The sequence below is a fragment of the Eriocheir sinensis genome, chromosome 14, assembly GCF_024679095.1.
Source record: "Eriocheir sinensis breed Jianghai 21 chromosome 14, ASM2467909v1, whole genome shotgun sequence".
In the NCBI taxonomy this organism is placed as follows: domain Eukaryota; kingdom Metazoa; phylum Arthropoda; class Malacostraca; order Decapoda; family Varunidae; genus Eriocheir; species Eriocheir sinensis.
This window is the reverse complement of record NC_066522.1, coordinates 17449776-17473659: the sequence shown is the minus strand read 5'-3', so window position 1 is coordinate 17473659 and position 23884 is coordinate 17449776. Positions and strand designations below refer to the sequence as shown.

Sequence of the window (23884 nt, the reverse complement as noted above, 5' to 3'; positions counted from 1 at the left end):
GTGTGTGTGTGTGTGTGTTTGTGTTTAAGGTCCTGAGGCTTCGAAGGACCTTTGTATTGCTTATATTGTCTTGCTTAATGCTTTACTTCACGTACGATCTCACGTCAGTTGTTTATTTTGAGTCCTGCGTTCTTAGGAGACTCTTAGGAGGAGGAACCGCCACTGAACTTTACTTATTGAAGGCTCTACCACCACCATGACCACCACCACCACAACTACCACTACCACCCCCCCCCCACTACTGCTACCACCACTATTCCCCCACCACTACCCCCCACTAACCCCTCTTCTTTTTCTTCTTCGTGTGTGTGTGTGCGTGTGTGTGTGTGTGTGTGTGTGTGTGTGTGTGATAATACAGGAATACGTAGATTGGTTATTGCTAAGTTATCGGAATAGGTCTCTCTTTAGTAAGCAGAACAATCAATTAGGTATCTAGAAATTAATTATTGGCAAGATAAGAAAAAAATGGATAGGGCAAAAAAAAAAAGAAGTGAAGAGGAAAAAATCTGAAAAAAAAATCGTAAATGAGCGTGCGAATAATTTATACACAAGAATCAAGTGAAGAAAAATAACGAAAAAAAGAGAAAATGGTAAAAAAAAGTTGATTCTCGTCTATAAATTATGAAGAAAACAAACAAACAAAAAAAACAAGCAAAAAAAAAGGAATGGTGTTGTTCTCTTTGGGACGTCTATTTTCTCTTCCTCTTCCTCTTCTCCTTCTCTGCCTCCTCTTTCTCCTTCTGCTTCTCCTTCTCTTCCTCCTCCTCCGTCTCTCCGTTATAGCAAAGGGACGCTACATAGAGAATAAAACCCTTCTCTTTCTTTCCCTTCTTCTCCCTTCCCTTCCCTTTCCTCCCCTTCTTCTCCGTTCCCTTCCTTTTCCTTTCATTCTTCTCCATTCCCTTCCCTTTCCTTTCCTTCTTTTCCCTTCCCTTTCCTTTCCTTTCCTTTTCCTCCTTTCCCTTCCCTTTCCTTTCCTTCTTCTCCTTTCCCTTCCCTTTCCTTTCCTTCTTCTCCTTCCCCTTCCCTCTCCTTCCCTTCTTCTTCGTTCCCTTCCCTTTCCTTTCCTTCTCCTTTCCCTTCCCTTTCCTTTCCTTCTTCTCCATTCCCTTCCCTTGTCTTTCCTTCTTTTCCCTTCCCTTTCCTTTCCTTTCCTTCTTCTCCTTTCCCTTCCCTCTCCTTCCCTTCTTCTCCGTTCCCTTCCCTTTCCTTTCCTTCTCCTTTCCCTTCCCTTTCCTTTCCTTCTTCTCCTTTCCCTTCCCTCTCCTTCAGTACTTCAACTATTCTTACTTTGCCTTCAGTTCCCTTCCAACCCGACCCTCTATATCCCTCTTTTCTTCATTCCTTCTCTTCTCTCCCTTTCTTTCTTTCCCGCTTCTTAATTTACTTTCAACTCCCTTCCCTTTCCATCTCTTCCCTTTGTTTCTGTTACCATTCTCCCTCTTTTATTTACCCCTCCCTTCCATTCCGTCACTTTATATAACTCTTTTCTCCCCTTCCTTCCCTTCCCTTCCCTTCCCTCCCTCCCCTTCCTTTCCCTTCTGCTGCTACTTCGGTAATGTTGGTAAGCCGCTCGTCTTTCACATCCCGTAGAAAGAAGAGAGAGAGAGAGAGAGAGAGAGAGAGAGAGAGAGAGAGAGAGAGAGAGAGAGAGAGAGAGAGAGAGAGAGAGAGAGAGAGAGAGAGAGAGAATGGGGAGGGGAGAAAAGGTGTTAACTGCTCTGCTCCTTCAGCAATGTGTGTGTGTGTGTGTGTGTGTGTGTGTGTGTGTGTGTGTGTGTGTGTGTGTGTGTGTGTGTGTGTGTGTGTGTGTGTGTAGTTTTAGGTTATCTTATATCCATGAATCATTAAGTTTACATGCAAATACTAGTCATTAAACTTAAGTTTTATATTAAATTTTAACTTCTACATAATTTAGAGAGCGTACAAGTGTGTGTGTGTGTGTGTGTGTGTGTGTGTGTGTGTGTGTGTGTGTGTGTGTGTGTGTGTGTGTGTGTGTGTGTGTGTGTGTGTGTGTGTGTGTGTGTGTGTGTGTGTGTGTGTGTGTGTGTGTGTGTGTGTGTGTGTGTGTTTGTGTGTGTGTGTGTGTGTGTGTGTGTGTGTGTGTGTGTGTGTAAATACTGTGCCATATATACGTATTTTTTCCATAATTATTCGTTAAGTACAATCTTATATTTTTCTTGAGCTGTGTACGGGGTGGCGGTGTGCGTATGTCTGTTCATGTGCGTGTGTGTGTGTGTGTGTGTGCCCGAACAGACCGTACACACACCGTCCCTCGCATCACGGCCGGAAACCAAGGATGAGGAACAATCTAGTCACACAATCTAGTGCGGGGGACGTCAAGTGTTTTACCGGGGCCGAGATTGGGTGGAAGGAAGAGCGTTAGACCCATATTATCAAACCCTTCGAAACCTTATTACATCTCTCTTAAAAGGCTCTCGTAGAAGTTGTTGTAGCGAGGGGTTTCCATGGGTGTTTTCCTGGCCCTGGTGGTAGTTTTGGAAGGCTTCTCTGCGCCATGAACGGGAAAACACTCATGAGAACCCGATGCATCACTTCTGTGGCCTTGAGAAACGGTCGTAACAAAAGCCCGAAACGTTTGATGATACGAGTCTTGTTAGTCTGCTCTCCGTGTCCGTCTGGCAATGGCATGACTCAGCGAAGGCGGCGTCGACATCTTAAAAATACCTAAACTGACCAAAATTGACCCAAGAGAAAATAACTATCAATCAAAAAGTCAAATAAACCAATAAACAAAAATAAAATCAATCCAGTTAATCAGGATAATAAAGTAACTTCCTTCTTTTTCATTCTAAATTTCGTAAGTCATCTTTTTATGCCATTGGTCAAAGAAAACGTAGGTTGTAATATGCCGCGCCGTGTACCGCCTCGTCTCGCCAAGCCTCGGTGCCCCCCTCTCCGGCTGCCTCACATGATCTCAAGTCCGCCGCGTAGTCAGTCAATCAGTCGTCTAGTCGTGTAAGGTTAGCGGAGGGACGACCACGACGACCCTTCCTTATTAGCGTTCGGACGGAAGGATCGCTGCGTGTCGTCCTGGTTAAGTCGCTAGGGTTAAGTTTGGGTTAAGGAAGTTGCTGTGGTTGGCTATTGTTGAAGTTTCGTCACTTCTACATAATACGTTGATCCAGCACCCAAGTTCCACGTCTAAAGTTCGATATTAGTGTTGTAATTCTTCTTTTCTTCTATTTATCTCTTTCTGTGTCTGTCTGGTGCGGATTTTCTTTGTCGCTGTTTCGTTTTGTCTTTCGTGCGGACCAATTCAATAATCATAGTTTGTTTAGTGTCCACATAACTAACTCAAAGTACAGGTTCATTGTTTGGGATCTAATTCTAACTTCCTTCTCTTCCCTATTGCACTATTTTATTCTCTCTCTTTACTTCGTTTGTATTTGCGTTCGATTTCCCATGAACACTTTAATGATACAAAACGATAAGTAAATTTTTCTACCAAAGACTAATTTTTCCCTTTCTTTTCCCATTTCCAAATTTCCTACAATCAACTCGACAATCAATTTCTTCCTTTTTTTTCCCCTTTCCAACCTTTCATTTCTGTCTCCTCGATTTAGCATTATTTTAGTAACTTTCGTGGCCTTATGATTTCTAGTCAATTTTAGGTTTAGCAAAATAGCCAAGAACGAAGCAGAATGAGGTTACATCGTACAAAAATAAGTTAAAAGTCAAAAAAACTATACCCGATTTGTTTATTCATCGTGACTAACAGAGTAGGGTCATTTTTTTTCCGGTCATCCAGTCATCATCTTTGGCTTCATTCTCTCCGGTCCGAGGCTATGAACCCCCCTGAACCCCCTCATACTGAACACATTCGCTCCTAGTCTCGCTGCTTCTTGGCTCTTGAGTTCGGTGCTTGTCTCGCTACTCGCCCTCCGGTCCCTCTCACAGCCAGGAGCACGCCCACGCCTAGTCACTAGTCCTTAAGGTAGACGTAGGGAGAGAGTTACTGCGCTAGTCATTATGGTTTGTAAGTTAGGGATAAGTAATGAGTTGTTTCCTTCTGTGTTTCTTCCTTCCTTCCTACGACTTGAACACTTTCTAGAGATCTTCGGTACAATATTTGATCTTCCCTTCCTTACTAGACCTTCCTATGTTCCATCTTGTTGGTATGGATAAGTAATGAGCTTTTTTCTACTGTATTTCCTCCTTCCTACGACTTTAACACTCTTTAGAGATCTCCGGAAGAAAATTTTATCTTCTCTTCTTAGCTAGCATCTTCCTATGTCCTTTCATTTTGCAGGAGCGGAGTTTTTGAAAGTATTTGTGCTTTCTTCTTAATCATCTTTGGTCTGTCTCCTCTACCAAAAAAAATATTAAAAAAACGTAGATAAAAAACAGAGGAGCAGGTCAGTAGGCCATTCAAAGTCACGATCGATCAGTACATATTATCATAGTCTCCCCGGTGAGTCATTTCCATCTCTCTCTCTCACATCTTTCTATTTAAGTATAATCGATTTTTAGGTTTACATTTACGTAGTATTTGATTGGCTTAAGTTAGGGTCAGTGGGCCGGTCAAGTCACGGTCTACCTGTACAATTAGAATATTACCGGTGAGCTTCTTTCCACCTACTTTGCTTCGTCTCACCGACCTTCACTTCTTGTCACCGAGCGTCGAGGTTAAGTTAGCGTAAGACATTATCGGATTAAGTTTGAGGTTAAGACACGATCGATCTACACTTTGAAATATCCCGGTGAATTTGCTTCTGTCTTCTTCCCTCTCCTTTCCTTTCCTTTCCTTTCCCATCCTTTTCCTTCCCTTCCCTTCCCTTCCATTCCATTCCATTCCCTTCCCTTCCCTTCCCTTCCAATCCAATCCCTTTCCTTCCCATCCCCTCCCTTCCCATATATTATATCTACTAAAAACACACTCTCTCCCACGTATAACCGAGCTTAAGTTGAGTTAGTGTAACATATAATTCGATTAAGTTTAAGGTTTCTTCCGCTTGTGGGCGCCTACATACTCCGTCATCTCGTATAAGTGGGTCAAGAGAGATAGTTAGTTTGCGTTGCGTGTTAACAATCAAAATAGATGTATCGTAAAACTTAAGTATAGCAGTACCCCGAAACGAGTCTGTGCTTCTTCAGCTTTTCTTACTTCTTTTTCTCTTTCTTTCTCTCTTCCTCCTGTTTCCTTCGTCCTACTTTTTCTTCATCTCCTCTTCTCCCTTCTCCAATAATGCCTCTTCTTTCTTCCTCATCTTCCTTCCTTCTCCACCTCTTCTTGGGTTCCGTGATTCCACACCGCCAGTCACGCACACCCCAACCATCGGGGGAAGCCGCGTACGTAAGACTATACCCTGAGTGCCTTGTATATATAACCCTACCTACCTACCTTCTAGTCATTAGGGAGTGTCGATCTAGTCAGGGATTGCGTATGTTAGTCAAGGGGAGGTTCTGTTTCCTAGTGATTCGGTTCCCTGAGTATTTTCTAGTCAAAGGAAAGCCAGGTCCACCATTGAGTATATTAGTTAAAGGGAGTCAAAGGGAGTCAGTGGGAGATTCTAACACGTAATCATAAACGTATTAGCACCTAAGTTCGCCTGTTTGAAAAGCCTCTTATAGTAGTTGCTGTGGTTTTCATGGACTGTTTTGGGATCCTGGTGAATAGGTGTACACGACTCCTGCACCTTGTATAGAAAAGTCACCCATGAAAACCCGGTTAATCTTCTCTGTGGCCTTGGATAATAATCGTAATGGGTGCCCGATGCGTTTAAAAATATCGTCATCTTCATAAAATAATCGCCTAAGTCATTTTTCAGCGATTTCCGGGTTTTTGTCCACATCAATTTTTCAACATATGACGCCCATTTTTTGTATAGTTGCCTTCGTCATTCAGGGTTTGAGTGTTCTAGAATTGGCCTTTTCATTTCTGCCTAAATTTTAAGCCAAATGGGATGATAACAGTTCTTTTCTGATTTCCTGAATAGTAGAAAATAATGACTTAGGCGGTTTGTTTACGAAGGTGACGCTATGGCCCTCTGTTTCCTAGCGATTCAGTTCCCTGCTTATCTTCTAGTCAAAAGGAAAGCCAGGTTCACCATATCTTTTAGTCCGTTTTTATGTCTTTCGTTGCTGAGAACAATCAATTTACAAGTTAAGGAATTATTTTAGCGTTATACCGAAGTGTGTCTAGACAAAATAACTCACAGAAAGAAGGAAAAAAACACTCGTAACGTTACTTTAGTCATATCGTTACGTTGTGTCACTGTGAGTTACTCTGTTTAAAGACGAATTTAGAGTTTAGTGAAAGCCAACTCTAGTCATGATAGATTCTTAAGGAAGTGTATGCATCTAGTCAGTCATATATTTAGTTAAGGTTTTGTTTGTAAGGAAGAACATCTAGTCATTAAAATTTACGTATTCTAGTTGGTTAAGGATGAAGCGAGCCATATACTTTTACGGACTGAACTTAAATCATGCGCAAGTTCAAATCATTCCCTCGTCTTAAGTTCATTTTAAGTTCAAGTCAGTTTAAGTTCAAGTCATTTCCTCGTTTTTAAGTTTATTCTAAGTTGTTGTAAGTCAATTCTTTCTAGTCACAGAGAGAATCTAGTCCTTTTTGAGGGTCTAGTCAGAGTGGGATCTAGTCAATCTTTTAGTCTTTATATTTAGTCAAGGAAGGAAGATCTAGTCATTCCTTCAGTCATTATTTTAGTCAAGGGATTGGTCTCTAGTCATTCTTTAAATTAGCATTTCTAGTCAATTCTTCAGTCATAATATTTAGTCAATCCTTTATTCGTCATTTCTGGTCATACCTTTAGTCATTATCTCTAGTCAGTTATCCTTTAGTCAAGAGAATCTAGTCCTCTATTTCTAGTCGGAAGGGAATCGAATCCTTTTTACTAGTTATGGAGGAGGATTGAGTCGTTTATTCCTAGTCAAGGGAAGGAGGATTCAGCCATGGATTTCTAGTCAAGGGAAGAATAGTCTAGTCATTTAATTTTAGTCATTATTTTCTAGTCGTGGAAGATAAGTCAGTCATTAAGTTCTAGTCAAGGATAATATAGTCATGTGTTTCTAATCAATCAGTCATGTCTAGTCAAGAGTCGAGGATTTAGTCATTAATTTCTAGTCAAGGATATTATAGTCATATGTTTCTAGTCAATCAGTCATTTCTAGTCTAAGAAGGAGGATTTAGCCATTAAGTTCTCTCAAGGATAATACAGTCAAATGTTTCAAGTCAGTCAGTCATTTCTAGTCAAAGGAGGAGGATTTAGCCATTAAGTTCTCTCAAGGATAATACAGTCAAATGTTTCAAGTCAGTCAGTCATTTCTAGTCAAAGGAGGAGGATTTAGCCATTACGTTCTAGTCAAGGATACTATATTCATGTGTTTCTAGTCAAGCCAGTTATTTCTAGGCAAGGGAGGAGGATTTAGTCATTAATTTCTAGTCAAGGGAGTGTAAGTCAGTCAAGCATTCCAGTTCTAGTCGTGGAAAGAAGAGTCAGTCATTCTTTTTCTAGTCACTGTAGGATTAATTTAGTCATTCACTCATCTCTAGTCACGTGGAGAGGATCTAGTCACCTTTTCTAGTCACCGGAAAACTAAGAATTGACTGATATATTTCCACTCATTTCTAGTCAAGGTTTTAGGATAAGCTAGTCATGTATCATCTAGTCAATCATTGCTAGTCACGGGGAGGAGAATTTAGTCACCTTTTTTCTAGTCACCGGAAAACTAAGAATTGACTGATATATTTCAACTCATTTCTAGTCAAGGTTTTAGGATAAGCTAGTCATGTATCATCTAGTCAATCATTGCTAGTCACGGGGAGGAGAATTTAGTCACCTTTTTTCTAGTCAACGGAAAACTAAGAATTGACTGATATATTTCCACTCATTTCTAGTCAAGGTAGGAGGATAAGCTAGTCATGTATCATCTAGTCAATCATTGCTAGTCACGGGGAGGAGGATTTAGTCACCTTTTTTCTAGTCAACGGAGGACTAAGTAACTGACTAATTTATTTGTAGTCATTAATAATCTTTAGTCAGCCAGTTCTAGTCAATCATTTATCTAGTCACTCATCGCTAGTCACTAAAAATTACTATCCTTCATTAGGTTTAATTTCTCATAATCTAGTCGCTCTAAATTATCCACTCATCAAGTCAATTACACGAATCTTCTGGTCACTAGATATTAAAACATGATATAACTACTCCTCCTTCCCTCCCTTCCTTCCTCCTCCCCCTCCCCTCCAAAAAAAAAAAAAAAAAAAAAAAAAACATTCCAGTCATTCCGATGGTCAGCGTAAAGCGATATCAGTAACTCGTATCAATAAATTATACCTCCATTTTTTTCGCTTTAGGAATATTAACTTAGCTTCTGAAATAATCGTGTTGGTCTCATAGGTTTTCTAAGTAACTGCGTGTGTGTGTGTGTGTGTGTGTGTGTGTGTGTGTGTGTGTGTGTGTGTGTGTGTGTGTGTGTGTGTGTGTTCGTATGTAGGTATGTTCTTATAAGGGCTGCGTGCAACACTTTAATAACTAAGATGTGTAAGTTAGCATAATATAAGTGTGTGTGTGTGTGTGTGTGTGTGTGTGTCTGTGTGTGTGTGTGTGTGTGTGTGTGTGTGTGTGTGTGTGTGTGTGTGTGTGTGTGTGTGTGTGTGTGTGTGTGTGTGTTATTGGGGCAAGTGTTTCTAAGAATACTCCACCACCACACGCTGCTAACGATTTGCTCTCTTTGAATTAAGTTAAACGGGACAATCACACAATCTTCTTTCTAAAAACGGCTGTGTATTATTAGGAATTACGATTATGGACATTACGTTAAGTTGCGAGAATGAGGTTAAGCTATAGTGTACTTCTTAAGTGTGTGCGTTTGCGTGTGTGCGTGTGCGTGTGTGTGTTTGCGTGTGTGTGTGTACCCACCCCTCCTCCTCCTAATCACGCCAAGGCTTCAGGAGGAGGAGGAGGGAGAGGGCTCTTCCTTGGCAGCTTCATATTAAGGTCCACTCTTCCCTCCCTGACCTTCCTTCCCTCTCTGTGACCTTCCCTCCTTCCCTAGACCTTACCTACCGACCCACCTGCTCCGCCTCTCCTCCCGCTCCATCCCTTTCGTTGGCAATCAGATTCTCAAAGTCCGATCCACCTTTTTTATTCATTCTCATCCTGTGCACACTCAAGAAAACTGTACGGCCTTTGAATTTGTACAGTTAATTTACAGTAGAGAAAGCAAGGGCAAAGATAACGGGGCAAAATAAGTAAGTGAAGAATGAAGCCCTAATCACTGATCCTGTATGGCAAGTAGAGATGAGTGGCCAAGAGAGAGGTCAATTTTGGATGGAGTAAATAGCGGAAGGAAGAAGTGCCCCTAGTTATATGTTCCTCGAGTGTCCACGGCGTCTCTAAGGACCTGAAGGAGACGCTGAAGGACACGCAGGAGTAGGTTCAGATCGGTGGGTGTTAAGAGCATTGACTCGTATTATTATTAAGTTCTACAAGGGACTGTTCCATTATGCCAGTATTAGTGTTACGTCTTATCCTTGAAACGACTCCCATGTATCGTTGTGTTTAGGCTTAAGTTACTATTTTTAAGTGTGTTTTGTTCTTTTGTTCTTTGGTCTAGAAGCACATTTAGTGGCGTTTTCTTTCGAGCACTTGTATGCGTAACTATGCTAACTTTATTTTCATTATTATTGTCATTATTTTCTGATGTACATTTGGTATACGATTACTTAAGGTTGTACAATCCAACTCCTCACAAGAGCTGGAGACAGATCTGAAACTTGTAATCCTTTCTCTGGGACTTCTGTGGCAGCTTCTCTTGCTTTCCTCGTCCTGTTAAGAGCTTGATGAGGGATGAAAAAGGATCTCTAAGTCAGCTTCAATTCTGATTCTCGTCCTCTTGTAACTTGGTATAGGATCTGAGACTTGTAATCCTTTCTTCGGGACAATGATGGCAACTTCTGTTCTGATTCTCGTCCAGTTACAAGCTAAACGAGAGTCGAAGAAAGATCTGAGACTTGTAATCCTTTCTTTGGGAACTCTATGGTAGATTCTTTTTTCTGATTCTCGTTCTGTTGTAAGCCTGACGAGAGCTGGAAAGGGATCTGACACTTGTATTTCCTTCTTTGGGACCTCGATGGTCACTTTTCTTCCCTTCTTGGTCCAACTGTAAACCTGACGACCCTTCCCGGAGCTCTTGTGGTGTGTCTTCAAGGCCCCATATTGCAGAACACGACCCCGAAAGCTCCAGGAACGGTCGAGGATCCTTAATGAGTTAGTTTCCTGTGTTTGGTCTGTAGCTCTGAATCCTTCTTTTGTAATGTTTTGTATAGCGACCTTCCTTACTGTTAGTCTTGAGTAGCGTTATCGTGAGTGTAGTCTTAACCTGCTTCACCACTGCTAGTCTCTCCTCAAGGAGTGTTTTTTTGCTACGTTAAACACTTAAGTTTGTATTCTTGATCATCATATTTTTTCCATGTTAAACTTTAGGTCCTCTTGATTAAGCCTTTTCCATATCAAACAATGTGTATACGTCCTCTTGATCGAGCTTTCTATTTTATTAAGTTCAACTCTTAGGATAGGTAACAATCTTGATTAAGCAGTTTTCTACGTCAAACTGTACGCCCTCTTGGCCAAGCCTTTCTATCGTAAACTGTAAGCATATAGGTCTTCTGGATGAAACCTTTTTGCTATGTTAAACAAGTAGAATAAGTCCGGTTTCAGTGTAACTTGCAAGGTGACAGTGACTATACAGACTCAACACCCTTAGCGCCTCGAATGTCTGGCCGAACTATATAAGACCTTGTACCGAGGAGCCGCGTGCTGTGCCCCGCGCCTGGTCGAGGGGCGGGACCTTCACCACTTCGCACATCATTTCCGAGGGGTGGCCGCGCCCTTGATGCCGGTGCGGGGCTGCCGAGACGCTGTACATAGCTGGCTGTTCTTGTACCATATCATCCGTATTGTAAATCTGGTCTGTTAGTGTGTAAGCTTCCCTGTATTGTCAGACTTTGCCGTGACAGTGTTTAGGTCCTGTTTTTTTTCCAAATTGTAATAAATTATTTGTGTGAATTGGTGTTTGTTATTTGACGCTTCCCCGAGTTACTATATAGTGGTTAAATGTGAATAAATATATGGATTCTGCATTTGTAGTAAAAAAGATTATATAAATGCTTCTGACATAGCATTATTTTGACAATATAATCTTGTGATAATGATGATGATGATGATGATGATGATAATACTGCTTCCACTACAACAATAAGGGCAATATTTACTACTACTACTACCACAATTACTACTACTGCTACTACTGATGATGATGATGATGATGATGATGATGATGATAACAATAATAATATTAAAGATATTAATAATGAAAAATAATAATGATATAAATCAAACCCCACTAATAAATCTAACAAAAACATAAGAAGAGAAAAATAAATGAAAGAAAAGAAATAATAGTAATAATAAGTCATGATAATAATAAATAATAATAATAATAATAATAATAATAATAATAATAATAATAATAATAATAATAATAATAATAATAATAATAATAATAATAATAATAATAATAATAATAATAATAATAACAATAATAATAATAAAAATAATAATACTGACCATGATATTAATTCTGAAAATACCGTTGACAATGAATTCTGGTAGTGGGAATGATGATGATGATGATGATGATTATGATGATGATTACAAATAACACTAATGGCTGGTAAGGAACTATTAAAACAACAACAACAACAACAACAACGACAACAACAACTGATGGCGGTGGAGATCCTGAAGCTGACACGAGGAATTCTGCGACTGGTAAGGAACAAAGTAAATAACAACAACAAAGACAACGACAACAAGAACAACAACGCTAAGGGTGGTAATTACACACGCAAAACATACAAATACACACACAAAAAAAATAAAGTAAATATGAATAAAAGAACGTTTCCCTGACTTTTTTTTCTGATGCAAGGGTCTTTCTCAGTAAATTCTTGCATATTCAGTTTGTATCCTACCACTGGAAGCATCTTCTATAAGGTAAGTATTCATTTATTAACTCATTACGGTGGGGAAGGCAAAGTTAGAGTTAAACACGAGAGATTAAAAGAATGAAATCGCATCAAGCTTCTCTTATACAACCAAAAAAGGGGAAATACTGAAAAAAAAAGGATGTTCTAATTTAATACCAGAAGGATCTTGATACTCCCCCTCTGAAAATGTCTTCCTCTTTTTCCGTCAAATCCACCACCACCACCACCGCCATCTCCACCACCTCCTCCTTCCCTCACCTTCCTCCCTCAATGCTCTTCCTTTGGGCATCCTTTTTTCCGCTTCCCTCCCCACCAGACTTTTCCTTTAATCTATCTCTCTCTCTCTCTCTCTCTCTCTCTTTTACTTCTCTTCTTTTCCCCTTTCTATCCTTCTTTCTCTCTCCTTACCTTACGACACTCCATTTTTCCTTCTTTCTTTTCTTCTTCCATCTTAACTCAATCCTAATTCTCTCTCTCTCTCACTCCCTTCTCCGTCCCTCCTTGCCTTCTTCCTTCTTTCCTCAATTCCTGACTTTCTCTCACTTACTTCTTCGTCCCTTCTCCCTTCTGTTTTTAATCGCTAGCTCCCTCTCGCACATTCTACTTCGTCATTCTTTACTTAACTATACTTGCTTATTTTCCTCTCTATCTCTCGCTCCTCTCTTTGTCATTCCCTTCCTTCTTCCTTCTCTCTTCAATTCCTAACTCCCTATCACTTTCTTATCGTCCCTCCTTCATTCTTTATTCTTCCTCCTTTTCTTCCTTTCTTCCTCAATTTCTAACTCCCTTCTTCGTCTGTCTGTCTCATTCCCTGCTTGCCTTTTACTTTGCTTCCTATCTCTTTCTCCTTTCTTCATCCCTTCTTCCTTTTCCCAACACTCCGTATCTCAGTCTATCACACCACCACTACCTTCCTATCCTCCCTCCACCTCCTGCTTTTCTTATCGCCTTATCAGCTAACGCCTCCTCGGGCCGCCAGAGGTCGTGTCCACCGCCCAGGTATTGACGTGCCTCATGACGCTGCCGCCGCCCCGCACGCACGCATTAACGGAGGCTGCCGCTGTTGCTTCTTCTCTTGTTGTCGCTGTTGTCTCTTGGAACGCCAGGGAAAGACACTGACCATATGCGTGAGAATGTTAACTGGTTGTGTTTTTTTTATTCTTTAGCGTAAGGGAATGTCTAACGTGTGACTGTGAGAGGGAAAAGGTTATTACTAGGCTTTTATTACGGGTGCTGCTGACTACTACTACTACTACTACTACGACTACGACGACTACTACTACTACTACTACTACTACTACAGGAACATACATTTAAAGCCACTGATATTCATATTTTCCTACGGCAGAAATTCTCTATATAATCGTGACTATAAAAAAGGATATACATATACGAAGATTAATTTGCTCCTCTTCCCGTCCCTCCTTGCCTTCTTCCTTCTTTCCTCAATCCCTGACTTTCTCTCACTCCCTTCTTCGTCCCTCCCTTCCTCCCTTCTCCCTTCTTTTCTTAATCTGTAACTCAATCTCTCCCTTTTTTTCTTCGTCCTTCTTAACCTTCCTACTTTCCTTTTTTTTCTCTATCTCTCAAGGTGACAAGGAGGTGATATCAAGGTGACAAAGAAGACCAGGAGAGGAAAATAATAAAAAATAATGATAATAATGACGGATTATGATGGTGATGATGATGATGATGAAATACCTGACTACGCTTTTCATCCTCAGCAAAGACAGGCAGGTGCTCAGGTCACTCAACCCGCACGTAAGCTAATAACAAGATCCTCCGCCTTCCACGACACAGGTAGATTATTTAATTAAGCTTTACCTCTCATCACCTGTCTTATTTCCCTTCCGAGTAATTTCTCTCTCTCTCAAAAGAAAGATAATAGACGGAGGAGAGAGAGAGAGAGAGAGAGAGAGAGAGAGAGAGAGAGAGAGAGAGAGAGAGAGAGAGAGAGAGAGAGAGAGAGAGAGAGAGAGAGAGAGAGAGAGAGAGAGAGAGAGAGAGAGAGAATATGGGTGCTAGGTACAAATCGGCAAATGAAAGCAAGGTGTGGGGTGGTAAGGGGAGAGAGAGAGAGAGAGGGGAGAGGAGGGGAGAGTGAGAGAGTGAGTGAGTGAGTGAGTGAAAGAGAGTGCCAGTCAGTTGGTGCCACTTGTTGCTGTACAGATCCAAAGGGGAGAGAGAGAGGGGAGAGGGAGGGAGGGAGGGAGAGGGAGGGGAGGGAGAGGGGAGTAAGGATTGGGCGGTTTAGCAGGAGGGAGGGGAAGGAGGGGAAGAATGGAGTGTAAAGAGTAGCTACTGGGTGGAGGGGAAGGAAGGGAAAGAAAATAAGGAGAATAAGAGAGGTAAAAGAGTGAGGAGAAGGAGAGGGAAAGGAATGTGAAAGGAAGAAAGGGAGTGAGAAGAGAGGAAGGGAAAGGAGAGAGGAAGTAGAAGGAGAAAGATCAAGGTTAAGTAAGAAAAAGAGGGAAAGGAAAGGAAAAAGAAGAAACGATGGAGGGGAAGAAAAGGAAAAGGAGAAAGAAGGTAGAAAGGAAGGAAGGAAGGAAAAGGAAAGGAAAAAGGAGGTAATAGGAGACAGACCAAGGTTAAGTGAGGAAAGGAAGGAGGGGAAGGAAAGGAGAAAGGGAGGCGGAAGAGAGGATGGGGGCGAAGGGAGAAAGTGGAAAGAGGAGAAAAGGAGAGAAAGATAGGGAGGGAGAATGGGAAGAAGTGGCGTGAGGGTAGTAGTGCGAGCTGGGAGAAGAGAAGAGAAGAGAAGAGGGGAAAGGAAAGAGATGAAGAGAGACACAGCGAGGGGAATGATAGAGAGGGGACGACGAGGCGAGGAGAGGTGAATGAGGGGATAAGCCACGCAGGAATGAACGGGGAATGCGCGAGGAAGATGGGCAATGACAGTGATGAGGGAGACCAGAGGGGAAAGAGAGAGAGAGAGAGAGAGAGAGAGAGAGAGAGAGAGAGAGAGAGAGAGAGAGAGAGAGAGAGAGAGAGATAGAGAGAGAGAGAGAGAGAGAGAGAGAGAGAGAGAGAGAGAGAGAGAGAGAGAGAGAGAGAGAGAGAGAGAGAGAGAGAGAGAGAGAGAGAGAGAGAGAGAGAGAGAGAGAGAGAGAGAGAGAGAGAGAGAGAGAGACAAAGAAGACATTAACAGACAAACAGAACATAAAAAGAAAAACAATATACATACATTAAAAAGAACATTAAAAAAATACAAACAATTCAAATTAGACAAAAAAATAGGTGAGGAAAAGACTTGCATATCAGATGTCCGAAGAGAAACGGAAGAAAAAAGTAAGTAAGGAAAAGAGTAATAAGGAAGGTAAACGGAGTAAAGGAAAGTATATATAGAAGGGAGGAAAGAATAAGGAAAGGATCAATGAAGGAAAGGAGAATGAAAGAAAAGAAAGAAGGAAGGAAAGAAGGCAAGGAGTAAGGGCCACTTTCAGTCATTTTTGTTTGTGTTGATCGTTACCAATGAGCGGCGATTGCCGCCACCAACAAGAAATCCATTTTCACAGTCGTCTTTCGCGGCGCTGTTTGTTTGCATCAGTACCAGAGATTGGAACCTCTGGTAACAGAGCTCTGGTAGCCCCGGGGGCTCCCCAGTGGAGCTTACCAATGACATTAATTAGTAAATAGTACAAATTCTAGCTTTCATGTGGTTATATTATTTATTTAAATAGATGTAAAAAAATATTACACAATACAGCAAGACGTTGCAGGGCTTCAATGGTAATATGAGAAAAAAATTAAAAGACTTTGAATGACATGAACTCACTTCACCTGCTGACCAGTAAACGTCCTGTTGAGAATTTCAATTTGATTGACTGACTGTTTATTGTTGCAAAGTACACAATAAAGAAGGGAGAACTTTAATATTTGTCACCATTATCACCTGTTATGCCTTCTTGGTCAAACTTTCGTATTATTCTACATAGCCTCATATGTATATGCAGAGGGCATACATATAACGAAATCAGCCCTGTTATGTAAAAATGTGAAGTCTGCTAAATAAGTGTGAATAATGAACAAATGTAATGAATATATATAGGTGAAGGGTCTGTCTTGCTGACATCTGCTAAATAATACAATTTTAATACTTGTCACCATTATGATATGAACTTTCACCTATTATCCCTATATAGGAAATATTAGGTTATCAGCAGATTTGAGCGCTGCATTATAGCAAGACACTCCACATTTTTTCGTTATATCTATTCTTCACAGTTATTTTATATATTTATTCTTCACGTTTACTTTTTGTACGTTTATTTTTCACATTTATCCTTCATAATCCTCCGCTCACCTGATATAATGTTGACATTTCCCGCCGCTCCGGCATACCAACACTGCCGAATCACGCGCCTTCGTCTTGTCATGACCGTCACCACGCTAGTAGTCGCCGATACCACGAAAACAGCGACTGTGAAAGCGGATCGAGGCGATGGTAACGGCTGTTACCAGGATGGTAGGGCCTTTGGTTAGGGTGCGTACCAGACGACTGTGAAAGCGGCCCTAAGAAACGGAACTTAACACAAGGAAGCGAAACACCGTCCTGTGAGCGAAGCCATGAGGGAATTCTTTGGTAACGATAGACGCGAAGAAGAAGAAGAAAAAGAAGAAGAAGAAGAAGAAGAAGAAGGTAGACAGAAAAATGTGAAGAAAATACAGGTACGTTGAAGGTGAAAGCAGGTGAGAGAGAGAGAGAGAGAGAGAGAGAGAGAGAGAGAGAGAGAGAGAGAGAGAGAGAGAGAGAGAGAGAGAGAGAGAGAGAGAGAGAGAGAGAGAGAGAGCAGCCACTCGCAAGATGTCTTCATGGCGTCAGTTCCTCTCTCTCTCTCTCTCTCTCTCTCTCTCTCTCTCTACCCCCCTTCCTCCCTACCCTCTGCCTCCTTCCTCTCTCTCTCTCCCTTCTTCCTTCGTTTGGTCCTCCTTCCTTCCCTCCCTCCCTCCCTCTATCCTTCGCATCTTCCTCCTCCTCCTCCTCCTCCTCCTCCTATATTCTCTTTCCTCTGTCTTCCCTCCCTCCTTCCCTCCTGCATACCTTCATTACCTCCACATTCCTTTCTAAACGTTCCTCCCCTTCTTACACACCAAGATTCTTCCCTCCTTTCTTCCCTCTCCCTTCCTCCATTAATCTCCGTTTCCCTTTTTCTTTACATATCCTTCATTTTTCCTCCCTCCTCCTCCGACGTTCGTTCTCCTTTTATTCTGTTCTTTATTCTTATTCTTTGTTACTTACTTTCCTTCTATATCTATTTGTACGTTATCTTTTTGGAGTAAGAAAGGCAATGTAAGGAAGGAGAGAAAGAAGGAATGGAGGAAGTAAGAAAATAAATAAATAAGAATAATGGAAATAAGGAAGGGAAGAAGAAAGAAAGAAAAAGAAAAGAAGAAAGGAAGGAAAGGAGTAAGGAAGAAGAAAAGGAAGGAAAGAAATAAGAAAAAGGAAAGAAATAATGAGAAATGAGTGAAAAGGAAAGAAGAAAGGAAGAAAAAATGAAGGAAGGAAAAGAGGAAAGAAATGGAAGAGTATAATGGAGTAAAGGAAAGGAAAGGAGGAAGAAAGGAATAAGGAAGAGAAGGAAATAATAAAAAATGAAGAAAATAAGAAAAAATGAAGAAATGAAGAAAAAAATGGAAGAGTATAATGGAGGAAGAGAAGGAAATAATAAAAAGTGAAGGAAATAAGGAAGGAAGGAAGGAAGGAAGGAAGGAAGGATGCTGGAACAGATTAATGAGAGCGTGACAGACCTTCCATCCCTCTTCTGAAACACATTATAGTGAGCGACCGACCAAGTTGTAGAATGCCGCACATTATATTAATTTCACTACTTACATTTTTATCATTATGGATATTCCACGTAAGCCTATTATCGATAATTACCCCGGAGAATTCGGTGCTTACTTCCTCTTTAATTGTTGTATTACTAATTCCTACTGACGGATTTATTTCCATGATTTATTGAAATGATGGAAGGAAGGGAGGAAGGGAAGGAGGAAAGAAGGAAGAAAAAAGATGAGAAGGAAGGAAGGAAGGAAGAAAGGAAGGACAGAGAAACCAACCGACCGAACGAACGAACGAATTAATTAAGGAAATAATAAAGAGGAAGAGGGAGGAGGAGAGAGGAATGAGGGGAAGTAAGGGAAAAAAAGATAAAGATACCGTTGAAGAGGAAACACTGAGACAGACAGACAGACTAACAGACAGACGGACACAGACAGACAGATATCAAGGTGGTGGGAGAGAGAGGGTGAAGAGGGGAGAGGCAGGAGAGAAAAGGAAAAGGAGGTGCAAGAAAAATGAGGAAGGAGAGGGAGAGAGAGGAGGAGGAGGCTAAGTAAGAGACGGCTTTGATGGAGGAAGAAGGGAGGGAAGGAGGGAGGGAGAGGGAGAAGCATGGAGGGAAAGAGTGGTAGGAGGAGCGGAGGAGGATGAAAAGGAAAAAAAAAGAAGGCTAAGGAGACGAGGAGGAAGAGAGAGAGAGAGAGAGAGAGAGAGAGAGAGAGAGAGAGAGAGAGAGAGAGAGAGAGAGAGAGAGAGAGAGAGAGAGAGAGAGAGAGAGAGAGAGAGAGAGAGAGAGAGAGAGAGAGAGAGAGGAGGAAAGAGGAGGAGGAAAGAGAGGGAGGAGGAGGAGGGAAGACAAGTGAGAAGAAAGGTAAGACGGAAGGGAGGGAGGGAGGAAAGAAGGGGGCAGGGGAGGGAGGCGGTGCGGTTGCCAGAGTTTTGCCCCCCTCGGAAGGGTTCAAGGCGGCTGCGTCACCTGCTGCTGCCTGGGGCGCTGCCCCCTCGCCCCTCAAGCACTGCCTCCCCCTCCGCCCCGCGCCTCCTCTCCCCTTGCTCTCCGTTCCTCTTAATCCTCCACACTTCCCCTTCTCTTCCCTTCTCTCTACATTTTCCCATCCCCGTCCCTCCTCTCCCTTCCTCTCCTTCCCTTCCCCTCCTCTCCCCTACAACGTCTTCTCTTCTCTCTCTCTCTCTCTCTCTCTCTCTCTCTCTCTCTCTCTCACGGTAACCAGTCAGCCACCGCCTCCATGTTCACAAAAACTATAAGAATTTTTGTCATCATCAACCTCATCACTATTACACACACTTATATAACTAATTATCTATCAATGTATTTATCTATTTATCTATCTATCTAAATGCTTCTTAAGGGAATGCTAAAAAGTTAATAATGGCTTCGTAAACATCCGATACTCTATATTTTTTTTACTTATTACATTTTTTTTATATACGTAAAAGAGACGAGACGCTTTACCTTAAACCGAACACTTCTTTTTATGGAGCCTTAATGACCGACTTCATATCCGTACAGAAACTTGCCCTTTCCGTAACCCAATTATTTTCACTCACCGACTACCACCATCATCATCATCATCACCCCTACCATCATCACCATCATCATCTTCGCCCAACGGACCCCATCCCGGCTACACGGTGGTGAGAAAATACAGTTTGTTAGATGATGGAGATTATTGCGTCACTCGATCAGCCAATCCAGAGCCAATTCCACACGTCAATTTAGAAAGAACTGTCCACCAGGCTCTATCAGTTCGGCTCTATTCCTTCCCTTCCCCTTCTTTACTTCTGCCTCTCCCATTTCCTCCCTTCCATCTTCTCTCCCTTCTTCCAGTCCTATATATACATTCCTTCTTTACTTTCTTCCTTCTATCCCTCCCTTCGTTCTTCCCTCCATCCCTCCTCCTTTTCGACTTTCCTCCTTCCCTTTATTTTCTTTATTTCTTCTCCCAGTGTGCCTCTCTCATTCCCTCCTTCCCTCCCATCTTTTCTCCCTTCATCTAATTTTACATTCCTTCTCTGCTTTCTTCCTTCCATCCCTCCCTTCGTTCTTCCCTATTCCCTTTATTCCTTCCTCCCTGTGTTCTCTACCCTACTTCCTCTTCCTATTCCTCTCCCTTCTATCCATCCTTCTTCCCTTTATTCCTCCCTATGTTCTCTATCTTCCTTCCTCCTCCTTCTATCCCTCTCCTCTTCCACCCATTCGCCTTTTTTTCATTCGTCCATTTTCTTACTTCTCTTTATTTTCCTCTTTCGCCTCTTACTTCTCCACCCTCTTCTCTCCGTTCCTTTCGCTCTCTCAGTCCCTTCCCTTTCTCCTTTCCTCTCGTCTGCATTCACCTCTTCCTTCCCTTTTCTTTCATCATTACCTCGCTCCATCCTTTCTCTCCCTTTCTCCATCTTCTTCTACTGCTCTTTTCTTAATTCTTTCTCTATGTTGCTCTCACTCCTTCCTCCCTTATATAGTATGTCCGTAACCCTTTCCTTCCGATATCCCTTCCTCCTTTCCTCTCTTCGTCCCTCCATTCACTCCCTTCATTTCTCTGTCCTTTCCTTTCCTCCTCCTCTTTTCCTCACTTTGTCTTTGTCTCCTCTTCATCTGTCCCTTCCTCTTTTCCCCTCTTCATTTTATATCCATCATCATTCTTCCTCCCTCCATCCTCTTTCCCCTTCTTCCCTCCCTCTCTCCCTGCTCCTTCCTCCTTTCTTTCCTCTGTCGCCTCCTTCCCTCCTTCTATACTTTCCCTCTCTCCCTCTCTCCTCTACTTCACTCTCTCTGTTTCTTCCTCTATTCCATTCCTCCGCCACTTCCTTCCCTACCTCTATCCTTTCCTTTATTCTCTCTCTCCCCTCCTTATCTCCCTCTATCCTTTCTTATTCTCCCCTGTACCTTTCTTCCCTCCTTCTCTTCCTTCCTCCCTTTATTCCTCTTCCTCTATCCTCTGCTTCTCTCTGACGATTTCTTCTCTCCCTCTATCCTCTATCCTTTCCTACCGCTCCTCTGTCCTCTCCTTATCCCTTTCTCTGTCCCGTCCTTCCCTCCCTCTCTTCCCTTCCTCCCTCCATTCCTCCGCCGCCTCCTTCCCTCCCTCGCTGCCCACACACTCACGAGACGCTCCCCAGAGTCTGTGTCTGATATATATTCATAGTGGTTTTCCCTTCTCTGTCTGGAAGTAATGGCGCCTCTACAACCTCTCCCTCCTGCGGCCCTTCAGTGGTGGTGGTAGTAGTAGTAGTAGTAGTAGTAGTAGTAGTAGCGGCAACAACAATAATGATAAAAAGAGTAATAATTGAGACTTTGGTGCAGTGACAGTAAAAGGGTTTGTCGTATAATGTGTATGTGTGTGTGTGTGTGTGTGTGTGTGTGTGTGTGTGTGTGTGTGTGTGTACAGGTCTAGCATTACTATTATTACTATTACTATTATTGTTAGATCGTTATAGGCTTCGGCGCGGCGACAACACTTGAGGGAAGAGAGCACAAACATGTCACTGCATCCCTCTCTACAAACGGCTTATCGAGGGGAGCACGCCGGTCACTGCCGCAGCAACAGGGACGATTAGCGGGGTGGCAGATGTAACAGTGATGAGGATGAGGAGGAGGAGAGGGGAGGGAGGAGGAGGACGGTGGTGTAAGAAAATGAAGCTGATTGTGATGAGATTGAACGAGGAGGTGAAGGAAGGGAAGGAGGTGAAGAGGAGGGGGTAGAGGATGATCGAGGAGGTGAAGGAAGGGGAGGTGGTGAAGAGGAGGGGGTAGAGGATGATCGAGGAGGTGACGAAGGGGAGGAGGTGAAAAGGAGGGGGTAGAGGATGATCGAGGAGGTGACGAAGGGGAGGTGGTGAAGAGGAAAGGGTAGAGGAGGAGGAAGAAGAGGGAGCATGGTGGTGTAAGAATATGAAGATGATTATGATTATGATGATGATGATGGAGAAGGTGAAGAAGGAGGGGAGGAAGTAGGAGAGGAGAAAGAGAAGATGATTTTTTGTTTGTGAGCGCCAGATTTAGAGGAACACACACACACACACACACACACACACACACACACACACACACACATTGAAATTACATATATTTTTTTTTCATAGTCAGATCACCGTTCTGTTACATTCTTCTCCGTCTCCTAAATATCATGTCTTCAGCTTAAACTTACTACAATCAACAGCGAGGAGAGAAAACCAATACAAACGAAAGGAACCACGAAATTCTCACTTTACGGAAACACCAACGCAACACTCGAGCTCTGAAGACGACGAAAGAAACACAGACGCTAATCCACACACAGTCTCAGAGGAAAATGGAGGAACGAAGGAAGGAGGGCAGGTTAGGTTTGGAGGGAGGAGGACGAGGAGGAGGAGGGCGTCTTGTAAAACTGTCTTAATGATTCTCGGGTCCCTCCTTACGCCGAGACCCGCCCCCGCACGCGTATTGGCGGAAGGAGTGTGGAGGAATGCGGCGGCGGACCAATCGGCGGGGTGAGCGGCGCGCGGCCCAGCCAATACTCTGGGCCGCATTCCTCCACACGACGGCTCCTTGAAGACGGTGATGGCCGCCCCGACGCTTCTTACGCTCGTCCCAGACTCACTTCGCACGCTCGCCGCCATCTTTAAGGAATCGAAGTAGTAGATGGTATGTATTTCAAGTATCTAGTATAGTCCCACTCAGCTGTGAAGTCAATTTGAGTGGGCCAAAGCGCGCCAAATTTTATCTGTAGTGTATACGGAATATTTGAAGAAGATAAGAAACAGGGAAGACAAGGAAGACAAGTAGCACACAGAACACGTACGATAAGAAAAAAGTAAGACAAGGAACAGGTAAAACAAGGAAAAAGTAACAACGAAACAATAAGACAAGAAACAAGTAATTCACACGGAAAAGGAAAGACACGGAACAGGTAGACCACGGAACAGGTAGACCACGGAACAGATAGACCACGGAACAGGTAGACCACGGAGCAGGTAACAAACAAACACATAACACAAGAAAAAAAAGTAAGAAACAGAACAGAAAATCCAAGAAACAAACAAGACAAGGATAAAACAGGTAACCAACAAACACACAAACACACAGGCCTAAGACTCAATCAAAGACACACACACACACAAAAAAAAAGATAAAAAAAACCACCCGTCTCCCTTTGCCGCTTAGAGTAATAACAACAAGCTTAGTAAGAAGTGAGGCTTAGAACATATATTACAGTACCCCCAAGAAAATATGTTTGCACGGCCGGTTCAAAGAAGCGGCTAAGACCCAGAGAAGACAACAGGTAATTCCTTGACATTAAAGCGGCGAAAATAAAACTGTCTACGGTAATTACGTCCCACCTCTGACACGTATATTCACTCCTCCTTTTACCGCTAGAGGGTGTTGTTGTGGAGGCTCTGAGCTCTCAACAACTTATTCACTTGAGAGAGGAAGAGAAGGGAAGAAAAGTGAAGAGAAGGTATATAGCAAGGGATGAAGGAATGAAGGGAGAAAAATAACAGCGACAAGAAGGAATGGGGGAAGAAGAGTTGAGAAAGGAAGAGAAGGGAAGAGAAAGGAAGAGAAGGTATAGCAAGGGATGAAAGAATGAAAGGAGAGAAATAACAATGCCAGGGAGGGAGGGAAGGATGAGGGAATGGGAGAAGAGGAATTGAGAGAGGAAAAGAAAGGAAGAGAAGAAGGAAAGAATGAAGGAATGAAGGGAAATAACAGAGACGGAGGAGATGGAATGATGAAGAAATTGAAGGAAAAAGACTTGAGGGAGGAAAAGGGAGTAAAATAGCAAGGGATGAAGGAATGAAGGGAAATAAGAGAGAGAGAGAGAGAGAGAGAGAGAGAGAGAGAGAGAGAGAGAGAGAGAGAGAGAGAGAGAGAGAGAGAGAGAGAGAGAGAGAGAGAGAGAGAGAGAGAGAGAGAGAGAGAGAGAGAGAGAGAGAGAGAGAGAGAGAGAGAGGAGAGAGAGAGAGAGAGAGAGAGAGAGAGAGAGAGAGAGAGAGAGAGAGAGAGAGAGAGAGAGAGAGAGAGAGAGAGAGAGAGAGAGAGAAAGGAATGATGAAGGAACTGG

General features: G+C 42.5%; 1 protein-coding gene and 1 long non-coding RNA gene across 2 annotated transcripts in view; one reads left to right on the top strand and one right to left on the bottom strand.

Annotated features, from left to right (window-relative positions):
* LOC126998585 (uncharacterized) overlaps positions 1 to 23884 on the bottom strand; it is a 193824-nt gene that overhangs the window by 114092 nt on the left and 55848 nt on the right. The gene's annotated exons all lie outside the window — the stretch shown is intronic.
* LOC126998586 (uncharacterized) lies at positions 4457 to 11051 on the top strand. Its single transcript, XR_007752944.1, has 2 exons — positions 4457 to 7751; positions 7885 to 11051. It is a non-coding gene; the product is annotated as an uncharacterized LOC126998586 (long non-coding RNA).